Source organism: Ostrea edulis, chromosome 9, assembly GCF_947568905.1.
Source record: "Ostrea edulis chromosome 9, xbOstEdul1.1, whole genome shotgun sequence".
Taxonomy (NCBI): Eukaryota; Metazoa; Mollusca; class Bivalvia; order Ostreida; family Ostreidae; genus Ostrea; species Ostrea edulis.
This window is the reverse complement of record NC_079172.1, coordinates 52,870,557-52,883,706: the sequence shown is the minus strand read 5'-3', so window position 1 is coordinate 52,883,706 and position 13,150 is coordinate 52,870,557. Positions and strand designations below refer to the sequence as shown.

The 13,150-nt window shown below is 35.1% G+C and overlaps 1 protein-coding gene across 4 annotated transcripts in view; it reads right to left on the bottom strand.

Annotated features, from left to right (window-relative positions):
• The window catches only part of LOC125658777 (uncharacterized), a 41,548-nt gene extending 30,013 nt beyond the window's left edge, over positions 1 to 11,535 (bottom strand). For 2 of the 4 annotated variants that reach the window (XM_048890176.2, XM_048890178.2), the window contains exon 1: positions 11,288 to 11,535. The gene's annotated coding sequence lies outside the window, so the exon portion shown is untranslated. Of the gene's footprint in view, positions 1 to 2,553; positions 2,643 to 11,287 lie in introns of those variants that run through there. The other 2 variants (XM_048890177.2, XM_056149560.1) reach the window with 1 other exon arrangement.
• Between the last annotated feature and the right edge of the window lie 1,615 nt (positions 11,536 to 13,150).

Genomic DNA, 13,150 nt, shown 5'->3' with positions numbered 1-13,150 from the left:
TTCATGAAGCGCGTTAGCGTGTAAAGAAAAGTATGCTTGCGTGAAGCGTTAACTTGCAGTTCATATCCTCATGTATTTTCAAAACTAAAATTTATCTTTACATTTCTCTCGGAATATCCAGCAATTGAAATAGACAGACCATGTTTATCAAGTAGTTCTGTATTTACACGCGCATGATTACAATCTGTAAAGATATTAAAAACAGTGGAAATGTAAACAGTGTCTTATCATTACAGTGGTAAATGTAAACAGTGTCTTATCATTACAGTGGTAAATGTAAACAGTGTCTTATCATTACAGTGGTAAATGTAAACAGTGTCTTATCATTACAGTGGTAAATGTAAACAGTGTCTTATCATTACAGTGAATACAGTGGCGATATTCTATAGCGATGAATTTGGAATGGCTGCTTTCTTCATTAAGTCTTGTTTAAATTCATATTTTTGATCCTACATATATCTATAAAAAGGGGGGAAATGAGAAGGATATATTGATTTTCTCCCATTCGCTGCAATGTTTATCATGGTTTTTGATAAATGTGTGAGATTCACGTATTAGCAGCAAATTTTCCATAAAACTTTCCATGACAACTGCGGTAGACCCACATGTTAATTTAATTCATCTGTTCAAATATCTCTTATAATATTGGGGGAAATTAAAGTAAATATGCTGTTTCTTAACAGATTGCTTTCTTGTATATTGCAGGCATAGTAAACGCTTGACTAGGGAGTATCTGGTACAGAAACAATCTGTCATCGATCTGTATTTTATGTTACTATTAAAAAGACACCTTTATTCAACATCAACTGTGTTTACACATAAACATATTTGCTAATATTACGATTCAATGCAATTATTCGTTCACTGAGATTTGGCCATATCGTGACATCATGTAACAAGGGGAAAAATCACAGAATAATCTGGAAATGATGACGTATTCCACATCGTATAACAAGGAAATAGTTCACAGCATAAGCTCGAAATGATGACGTACTCGGCATTGTGTAACAAGAGTTCACCAACATAAGCTGGGAATGATGACGTAATTCGCATTGTGTAAAAAAAAGAAAAAGTTCACATAACAGTCTGGGAATGATGACGCAAATATATATTGACCACGTTTATTGACCAGTACGTATTTCTAGTAACGCACGACACAAAAAGGAAATAATCATTGAACTAGTATACATGTAGTTTCTTTAGAAATCAAAGGCTTGTTGACCCTGAAGCTTTTATAGACTGATTGTTAATCTATCTTGTCAACCTTTTTTACTTTGATGAAATGATGATTTTATACAACCATAAAATGGAAATATTTGAAATTAGTAGTATTCAAATGTAATGTTGTATGTCATTAATATTCGTATGGTTTAGATTTCAAAGTTTTTCTAATACGCATAGACCCATCAAGTGTTTTATATGGTTTGATAGTAAAAATTCATGGAACATTAATCAGAGGTTGCAAGACTGTTATTCGATACAATCATGAGACAGTTTCAGAAATAACGAACATTGAAAAGATGATAATTCACTTGAACTGGAAAAAACTGACAATCATATTAAGAAATATGAATATATAATGATACATGACCAAATTCTGACGATCGATAAGATCTATTGATTGAATATTGTTTAACGTCCCTCTCGAGAATATTTCACTCATATGGAGACGTCACCATTGCCGGTGAAGGGCTGCAAAATTTAGGCCTATGCTCGGCGCTTATGGCCTTTGAGCAGGGAGGGATCTTTATCGTGCCATACCTGCTGTGACACGGGGCCTCGGTTTTTGTGGTCTCATCCGAAGGACCACCCCATTTAGTCGCCTCTTACGACAAGCAAGGGGTACTGAGGACCTATTCTAACCCGGATCCCCACGGGAAACATCTATTGAAGTAACCTTCAGGGCCGGTGAACTGCAGCATGTGTAGGAAAAAGTGTAATGTAAAGTGCAACACCCTCTCTATTTAAAAGATCGCAATGTCAAAAGACTTTAAACGGACGATGCATTTTGTTAAATAAGTATGTTTAATGTTGCGATTAAATTATGTTGTGTAGAACCAAATTCAAATATGATAACTCTTAGAATTGAAATTCATGAATAAAGAATTTGATAATATCTTGACACGACCTTTAAGTATACTGACCAAATTTTGTTATTTCATAACAAGTGATATCAAGTGAAATTTCTTGTTATAACCATATCGAGAGAAACAGTGGGCGTTCATTGTGATTTTTTTGCACTAAGTGTTCTTCTTCCTCGTGTTTAAATCAAACATAGAACATTATGATGAGCCAGTCTGTGTGCAGAAGTTATCCACTTTGCGGGTAGCTGCAGAACTGTAGCTCTCTGAAAAAATATTTTGACATAACAGAGCTACAGAGAGGTTTTTATAAGGGGTGGATCACCCCTTATAAAAACCTTCGATTTACGGCGTACAAAAAGCTGCGCACGGTTGAGGCCTGATATCGTTGTATTCTTGTGTTGTTGTCTTATAAATTTAATATCAAAAAATTCTTAACATATTTTCTTACTATACTTGTGTCTAAACTTACCTTCAAATATTCATTAAAGCCCCATACGACCTGAAAACTCCCAGCTTCAAATGCTTTTGTTTGTTGACGTAGCCATGTTAGGTAGCCGGTCAATTTGAATCCCGGCTAATTTCCATACTTGCACAATAACGTCTAGATGTGAACTAATATCCCCACAAATATTTTAGCTAAATATTTTGAATAATATATCATCCCAGTGCCTTTAAATAATAATTATTCAAATAGCTAAACTCACGGCAATGCGGCTTTCATTAGTCTGGTTCGGTCTCCATCCCTGCCACACGAGTGTTAAGGACTTTTGTAGCATTTTCATGAATCAAGAGCTTATTTTACCTTTAGAAAAACTTAATTTTTTTTAATTTCTATTAATTATTCGTATTGATGATAAATGAAGAGCGAATACATAACATATAACGAATTTTATGAATAGATACCAACAACAACAGGGTTCGAATTGACCGGCTACCTAACATGGTTACGTCAACAAACGAAATAATTTGAAGCTGGGAGTTTTCAGGTCGTATGGGGCTTTAATGAATATTTGAAGGTATGTTTAAACACAAGTATAGTAGGGAAATATGTTAAGAATTTTTTAATATTAAATTTATGAGACAGCAACTCAAGAATACAACGATATATAAGGCCTCAACCGTGCGCAGCTTTTTGTGCGCCATAAATCGAAGGTTTTTATGAGGGGTGGATCTGTAGCTCTCTGTTATGTCAAAATATTTTTTCAGAGAGCTACAGTTCTGCAACTACTTTGCGGGCAAATTACAATGCTAAGTTCTAACAAAACCTCATTAACCTCACATTGTATGCATTACAAATATACCTTTATTACGTATGTATACGCACGTTCATCTGATATTCTGAACATATCGTGTGGGGAATCATCAACGGTGTAATAATTAGAAGATAGTACAACATTTCCAAGGGATGAATATTTAAAAGAAAATACAAATGAAACTAGCAAAGGAAACTGAGGTAGTGATGGTCCAACAAGGGTCTCTTCTGTAAGGAAACTGAGGCAGTGATGGTCCAACAAGGATCTCTTCTGTAAGGAAACTGAGGCAGTGATGGTCCAACAAGGATCTCTTCTGTAAGGAAACTGAGGCAGTGATGGTCCAACAAGGATCTCTTCTGTATTCATTGTCTATGATGCTTACTAGTGATCCAAGTACAGCATTGATTACATTTAGTCTGTTAAATATTAATGCCAAGCTTTTGACGAGTAGGATATAACACCCTTCATCATTTCCAACTCGTAAAATTATATTGATCACGGAGAGTCCATCATCAGGTGAATAACAAGACGATCGGCTGGTTTTCTGTTTGTTTGTTTGTTTGGTTTTTTTTTGTTTTTTTTTGTTTTGTTTTTTTTGTTGTTTTTTTTTTATTGTCCAAAGCAAATGATATCTACTAATTTGTATGAGATTTTTCTAAAAGAAAAAAAAATACTTACAGCATGTGGCCTTTCCAGACTTCATGTTTTATTTGTCTCACAAGAGATATTTAATAATTTATTACTTCCTTGTTACTATTTTATACTAATATTTTATATGAGGTTGTAATTATCAGTACATGATTTTACAATTTCGAAAAACAGCGTTACATAAAGATACCGGATGATGTACTTTTCGAACATAAAAACGGTTTGCTTTCTCAAATAATTGCAACAGTCGCCTGCAAATTAGAGCTGACACATAAGGATATTATTTTCTGGCGCCTGTCTGTCTGTCTCAGTGGATCATAATTGCACATCACATTAAATAGTTTAAATTTTCTTGCCTTTATCATTTAAGAAAAAATATATTGTCTGCAATCCTTGTACATATATTCGAACTAAACTGCTATTTCAAGTGTTCTTGCTACTACTAATGTAGGATTTATAATGTACAAGTACCTATATTTTTCCATCAAGTCAGGTTTGTTCATTTTTAATCCAATCTATATAATAATTTTCATTACGTCACCTGCCAATATAGGCATGCAACAGAAACAAAGGATTTTTTCAGTCTGAATGAAACAAGATATGGTTTTAGAAGATACAAACCGGCATGGTGGATTAGATTAAAAGGCAAATTCGTGACAAAGAATTGGAGATGCAGCTTTGATGGTAAAGAGGATGTGGGAACTGAATTTTGTAATTGTCAACTACTAAATAATTAGTACTAGACAATAAAATCAATTCCTTGTATCGGTCAAACATAAAACAAAGACAAATGGTTAAAAGGGACAAGAAAAACGCCTACAAAACTATTGCAAAATGAAAAGAAACAGGTGAAGAACAAACTCAGGGTTAAAGAAAAGAAACCAGTGAAAATAACAAGGTTAAGGTCAAAAGAAACCAGTGAAGATGTCACAGGGCTAAGGTCAAAAGAAACCAATGAAGATGTCACAGAGCTAAGGTCAAAACAAACCAGTGACGATGTCACAGGGATAAGGTCAAAAGAAACCAGAGAAGATGTCACAGGGCTACGGTCAAAAGAAATCAGAGAAGATAGCACAGGGCTAAGGTCAAAAGAAACCAGAGAAGATGTCGCAGGGCTAAAGTCAAAAGAAACCAGAGAATATATCACAGGGTTAAGGTCAAAAGAAACCAGAGAAGATGTCACAGGGCTAAGGTCAATCAGAGAAGACATCACAGGGTTAAGGTCAAAAGAAACCAGAGAAGATGTCACAGGGCTAAGGTCAAAGGAAATCAGAAAAGATATCACAGGGTTAAAGAAAAGAAACCAGTGAAAATAACAGGGTTAAGGTCAAAAGAAACCAGTGAAGATGTCACAGGGCTAAGGTCAAAAGAAACCAGAGAAGATGTCACAGGGCTACGGTCAAAGGAAATCAGAGAAGATATCACAGGGTTAAGACCAAAAGAAACCAGAGAAGATGTCACAGGGCTAAGGTCAAAAGAAACCAGAGAAGATATCACAGGGTTAAGGTCAAAAGAAACCAGAGAAGATGTCACAGGGCTAAGGTCAACGGAAATCAGAAAAGACATCACAGGGTTAAGGTCAAAAGAAACCAGAGAAGATGCCACAGGGCTACGGTCAAAAGAAACCAGAGAAGATATCACAGGGTTAAGGTAAAAAGAAACCAGAGAAGATGTCACAGGGCTAAGGTCAAAGGAAATCAGAGAAGACATCACAGGGCTAAGGTCAAAGGAAACCAGAGAAGATATCACAGGGCTAAGGTCAAAGGAAACCAGAGAAGATATCACAGGGTTAAGGTCAAAGGAAACCAGAGAAGATATCACAGGGTTAAAGAAAAGAAACCTACAGAGCCCTATATCTGGATCAGGTAAACGGAGATATCCGTAGTCAAAATCAGTGTGTCAAGAACGATCTAACAATCGGTATGAGACACGTCAGACTGCATTCGACCCAATGAAAGGTTGTAGTGGCAAACTAGATCGTTATAACGACCACGCGTACAAGGCTAATGCAAAAGGGAATAAAAAGCAAAAGATCAGACGTAGTGTTGTACCAAGAGGAAAAGGTCAAAATAGAGTGCCAGGGATATAGAGCTGAGACAAAAATGACAAGATTGTGGGAAAATGCCAAGGTATAGGGCAAATATGAAAGGAACACCTTAGGAAAAAGGGCCGGAATATAGGGATAAAGCAAAAAGGGGGGAAATAGGATAAAGGGTTAGGTATTTAGGGCTTAGGCAAGAGCAAAGGTCGGGGATATGAGGCGAATATGAACAATTGAGGGTAATGTGACAAAGGCAAAATTGACATTATGGACTTACGCGAATAGGACATATCCGAGAAAGGGGCAAGAATACACAGATAAGGTCCCTCAAAACTAAGAGTATTGAATGTAAAAAAAAAAATAATAATAATAAAAGTAATGGATGTAAAAAGAAAAAAGTAATGGATGTAAAAAATAATAAAGAGTAATGGATGTACATAATGTAAAAAACTCAAGAGTAATCTTGTGTACTACTTGCATTCAATTGAAACCAGTAACCTAGATTGTTCTAGAGAAGGATGTTTACTTCTTGTTGTGTACTACTTGTACTACATTGACACCTGTGACCTAGATTGTTCATGTTTCGTAGAAAGATGACGTAATAATTGCATCATTATTTTTCAAGATTGTACTGGAAAGTTCATTCTTATTATGAATACACTGAACAAAGCTCTGATTTAAAAAAAAAAAAGAAGCTCTGCTTAGACACCTTCTATGCATTTTGGATTTGGTAACTAGTATTTTGGAATTTACCATTTTGTGTGTGTATATTCAGTTCGGCACGCATTTTGATATTTATTGTCCAACTATCGTAAGTTAGTATTTTGTTATTGTTACAATTTTCTTTGTTATTAATTTAAAAAAAAAAAAATCTTATTGTTTGATTGTCTTTGTTAGTAAATTCTGCAGCTGCATAATCAAGGGTAATTCTGACCCATAACAGTAATGGATGTGGGACTAAGTTAAGGAGGTACTCTACATCGTCATAATGACTGACTTTCTCTTAAAACATGGATAAAAATATAAATATTAGCAATATTTGTCTATTTCTAAAATCACCGCCTAGCTGAGTAGCTCAGTAGGTTAACACGTTGACTGCTGAACTGTAGATCGTGTGTTCAAGTCCAGCCGGTGTTTTAATTTTTTTTTTAATTGCTAAGACTGCATTTTTTTTACTAAATAAATTTGAGTTTTCAATTTCAAAATATTGTTGTACATATCCTCCACTTTTTATCGACATCAAATTTTTCTGGTGTAGCATACATCCGTAAGAAGAAAAATATTTACTTTAAGTATAAAAGTAAAAGGCCAAGGATATGGGACAAAGGGGAAATATTAACTTGAGATAAATGGTATGGGGCCTTCGCCATCTACCCCAAACTTTCCCGGTTTGTTTTAGACCCTTCGGTCTAAAACAAACCGGGAAAGTTTGGGGTAGATGGCTAGTGATATAGGGATAAAAACAAAATGAGGTAATTATTGTGATTAAGTGTCACAAGGATAAAGCAAATGAAATAGACAATCGGGTCAAGCAACAGAAATAACAAGTGCAAAATTTTTTGACATCGTCCTGGATTTCAAAACTGCGTTGCTTAAAACAATCTTTAGTAATTCGTACTTGTAGCAATGATGAATCATGATTCAATTATATAAATTCTCCTTTTAAATTGTGAATGTTTTTATTTGTTACAAATTAATATCTGCATGAATGGATAAATTCTATACAACCTTGCCCATAACATACCTGAATTAAAGATTCATATCTATACAATTGTTTTCATCGCTGCATTCCCTGCCAACTAAAAGCAAATTGATTTTCATATACGAGAATTCAATAACAGACACTGAATGGGTTCAGTTATTCCTAATCCTGAAAATCTGTTGATTGTATTTCGACTGAATCAGATCATCATCGAGATTTAGCGACCAAGTGAAAAGTGATCAAGTTCATAATCATTTATATAGAGAGATATCAATGTATTAACAGTCGTACGACACTGGATATCATCAATATACAGAAATATCAATGTATTAACAGTCGTGCGACACTGGATATCATCAATATACAGAAATATCAATGTGACACTGGATATCATCAATATACAGAAATATCAATGTATTAACAGTCGTGCGACACTGGATATCATCAATATACAGAAATATCAATGAATTAACAGTCGTACGACACTGGATATCATCAATATATATAGAGATATCGTATTAACATTTGCACGACACTGGATATCATCAACATATAGAGATATCAATGTATTAACAGTCGCACGACACTGGATATCATCAATATATATAGAGATATCGTATTAACATTTGCACGACACTGGATATCAACAATATACAGAAATATCAATGTATTAACAGTCGTACGACACTGGATATCATCAACATATAGAGATATCAATGTATTAACAGTCGTGCGACACTGGATATCATCAATATACAGAAATATCAATGTATTAACAGTCGTGCGACACTGGATATCATCAATATACAGAAATATCAATGTATTAACAGTCGTGCGACACTGGATATCATCAATATACAGAAATATCAATGTATTAACAGTCGTGCGACACTGGATATCATCAATATATATATAGAGATATCGTATTGACAGTTTCGTTTTGTCTTCGCCTATTTCTTTTTCACCTTGATTGGATGAATTTAAAGGGATGTGAATTTAGAATTTGCTCAAATTTGGGTTTGGGCCAATGCAATATAATGTATTTGTAATTTATAGGTGCTCTAACCACTGAATTTTGTCAAGTAGATTGAACAGAGTATACAAGTTTATAACGGATTATAAAAAATAACTCTGCCTCAAAAAGTACCGAAACAATCGCCACAAGAGACGTATGCAGGACACTGACGGTGATTGAGAATAATTTATCGTGTCATCGCCTACCGCGACGCAGCGCCGCAGTTTTTTAAGGAATCGCGACTCTCATTTTTCTAAATAACGTTTGGCGTAGGAGCAATTATTAATAATTTTACGTCATAGATTTGACTCGATCTAGGTATGAGCAGGGCTTCATCATGCGACCGTGATAACGAAGTGAAGGCTTGAAATGAAAAAAATGGTGACTGCTTATCAAAAATAGTGATACGGGGTTAATTCAACACTTTTAATTTTTGGTGTAATTAATTGAAAAACGCTTGGTTAAAGGACTAGTACACTTAAATCTAATTAACTGATAAATCCCTTTCCCTATTTTTAGATCTTTTATGACGTACATACAACTTGAAATACCATGTGATGCACTACAGAACCTTCGTCAATTTTGCGCTAAAGGTTAATTCGATTTCCCTCTACTGATTCTATTTTCCAACTCTCTCCGTTTCAGATTTCAGAGGATATTGAGTTACAAACTCGCCGCCTCGTTCTTGTGATAAGCATGAACTTCCTGGAATTGGCACTGGTCAATAATACCTTGTTAATTTCAGCACGTAATTTCAGCGCTAAGCAAGTTACGTCACATAGTATTGAAATATTGATGACGTGTATTAAGGAAATAATTCATTTTTCACGAACGACACGTTTTGGAAAACAATCTACTTAGTTCATAAGCAATTTGACTATTGACCAAATCAGAGAAAACTAAACGCGTCACTATTATCAACATCTGGTGTTGACATTCCTTTTAAAGTAGATCCGGGAAGTGACGCTATGTGCGGCGTGGTCATACTTCTCTGTCAATGTACGTTGAATTTAATGCGTTTTCCATGTGGAAACAACGTTGAAAATCAACCCCAAGACCATATTTTCACAATGCTGATGTAACATTATTTTGTTTAATAATGTTGGATTCTTAAAATGTTGATGGGCTAGAATAATTACAATATCATTTTAAGGACTTAACAAGATTTGGGAATTCAAAAGGATTTTTTTTCTGGAACTAGAGGCTTCCACCAGCAACAATAAAACAATATTCACTGAAGGCTTGTTATGATAGATGTCGTAATCCTCAAAGTCACCAAATCAACAGCTGTCAAAGAATAATGGGGAAATTACTGCAGAATACAAAATCTCGATGAAGCAATGAGGTTTTGTTGCTTTTATTACAAGTGATATTGATGCTATATTTAGGTCAAAATATTTGAATGCAAGATAAAAGCATTTCAGATACATCTCTGTCCATTTGTATGTCCGTCTTGGATAGCCATTGTTTGACATTCATAACAGATGTTGTGTTTATATTTGAGGTATATCTGAAAAGGTTTACAAAGCATAAGGACAGGAGAAAATCAAAGTCAAGTCTGTCAAAACTACCCAGTAATCAATATTCCTACTAAGTTTTATAACTCTTTGGTAAATTGTTCTCGCGTTATCGGTCGAACAATTGTTTGATTCCAGTGACTTCAAACCCCTCAATAAGAGCCATTACCTAGCCATGACCAACCGATCTTTAAAGTTTGATGGCCTTGGACAACAGGTCCTCTTATAATCAATTGCTATAAGAATATCAGCATCCGGAAAATCATTAGAGTCTTCTGCCAAAAACCACAGTTTAATTACTATTCTTCTGTTAATTACTATTCTTCTGTTAATTACTATTCTGTTATCAACCGGACAGCTACTTTGTACATTCTAGATAGTCCTGAACTCTGACCTTTTGGTCAGAAACTATACAGGGGTTTCCAGTAATCAACATGTCTATATGAAATTTGATCACGATCAGAAACAATGGTTTCTAACTAAAACAAACTGCGTGACAGGTTTGATCTAAAGACCTTGATTGAACGAACAACACATGTTCTACCGACATTTCTACCCATCGTCCTTAAAGGGGCATTATAAATGATGAGATGGTATTGATCATTGCTAATTATTATCATAATGAATCAAATTACATGTAGGAAAAAACCCAATGCAAATATATACATGTTCTTCTTTGTTAAACAGGTAGAAAAAAATCAAACACGATAACGTTCATGATAGTTAACCGTCAGTGTTTGTAAGGCGTTAAGATTTATTAGAATGTAGACCATCTTATATAAACATCAAACTAACAAAAATGTACATGCTTTCATAATCGTATTCAATGCTCCTGGTTGGCAACAATATTACAAATTCTAATTCAGAGCAGAAAGAATTCTCAAAACAATATTGAAGCTACATCATTCCACTGAGTGGGACTCCCTATTTACAGAATGGTTTTTCCATGGTCATGTTCTCTAATACATTTGTGGCATCGATGTTGTGCAGTTAATTTACAATGTAAATGAATAAAACTAGTCCCTACCGTTTGGAATCTCTTGAAAACCATTAACTTCAATCAGCTGCTCCTGGTTTCCGGTTATCCGTCTATCCGCCAGAAGACGACGGAAAATACAGACTTCTAGCTCTGATGTCGCTTGTTGCCGGAATCTGCCACAAGCTCTTAGAACTACGCTCGACAATTAAGTGTGCTCAGGAGAGATGCTGTAGAAAACAATCGACCGTATAGCAATGCATTTCGCAAGTCAATCAACCAATCGTATAACAGGAGACATCGAATTTCTAAAGAGCCAATAAATAAGTTGGTCTCAATAGATAATCAATGGCACTAAGTCATAGTCTGTAACCATTGCTTCCCGTCAAAAAAGGGGATGAAATTGTTTTTCCTTTATTTGCATATCAATTTATTATATGGATTACAGATTCATTAGCATTTTCATTTCAAAACTCCAACAATGTCGCATTAGGTCAAACCTGGCACTCCGCGCAGTGGTCGACAGCTAAATCAGGATGTGTGTGCTGAAGAATAGATCAATACATCGGGATCAGCTTAACTTAGTGCTGGGAAACCACCGTGTTAAGATTATTCCCAAAGCTCTCGTAGTCCAATATTACTGTGTCAAGGTTTATAAAACGACAATTACATTACATCTCAATTTGCCAATTTGATTCGTTATGTGGGATGGTATAAAGGAACAAAATCAGTTTGCTTAAGCAGACTCAAACACACATACATTAAAGCATTCTCCATGTGTAGTTGCTATGACGTACTAGCTGTAGGACTAACTAATGTAGTAAGAATGCATATCAGTTTTTGTTTTGTTTCATTTCTCTAATACTTACTGCTACATTGGTCTAAATACTGTGATGTTTATAAACGTTCTATGTTCTTCCTCTATCTCAACATACCTACATCTGCATTACCTGTATATATCACAACAGGTACATATGTAACTACAACACCTGTGTATATCACAACAGGAAATTACAACACCTGTATATATCACAACAGGTACATATGTAACTACAACACCTGTATACATCACAACAGGTAACTACAATACCTGTATATACCACTACAGGTAACTACAATATCTGTATATACCACTACAGGTAACTACAATACCTGTATATATCATTACAGGTAACTACAATATCTGTATACATCACTACAGGTAACTACAACACCTGTATATATCACTACAGGTAACTACAATATCTGTATACACCACTACAGGTAACTACAATACCTGTATTTATTATATACCCATCAATGTATCGTTCTCTGATACTGTGGATTTCACAGCGTGTGATCCGGTTTTCCGGATCACCACACTGTGGTTTTCTGATTCCGTATCAGTATCCTCTGAAACTGATGACGTCACAATGCATCAACGCAACGTTATTTGTGGAAAATGTTGACCGCGTCACAAACGAAACTGCGTACACAAAACATAATTTCATGGTATGTCTGTGTTTTTGATAGTTTGGATTACATTTATTATCTTAGAAATGTGGATTTAAAGTGCAGAAGGGGGTATATAATAAATTTATCATTACTACAGTAACTTGATCCGAAGAGTTGGATCACGTCTCGTTGACAGGCGCGGATCATCAGATCAAACTCGACGCTTCGCGTCTCATGTGATCTGATGATCCGCGCCTGTCAACTCGACGTGATCCGACTCTTCGGATCAAGTTACTGTAGTAATAATATATATATATCACTATAGGTAACTACAATATCTGTATACACCACAACATGTAATTACAACACTTGTATATATCACTACAGGTAACTACGATATCTATATATACCACAACAGGTAATTACAACACTTGTATATATCACTACAGGTAACTACAATACCTGTATATACCACAACAG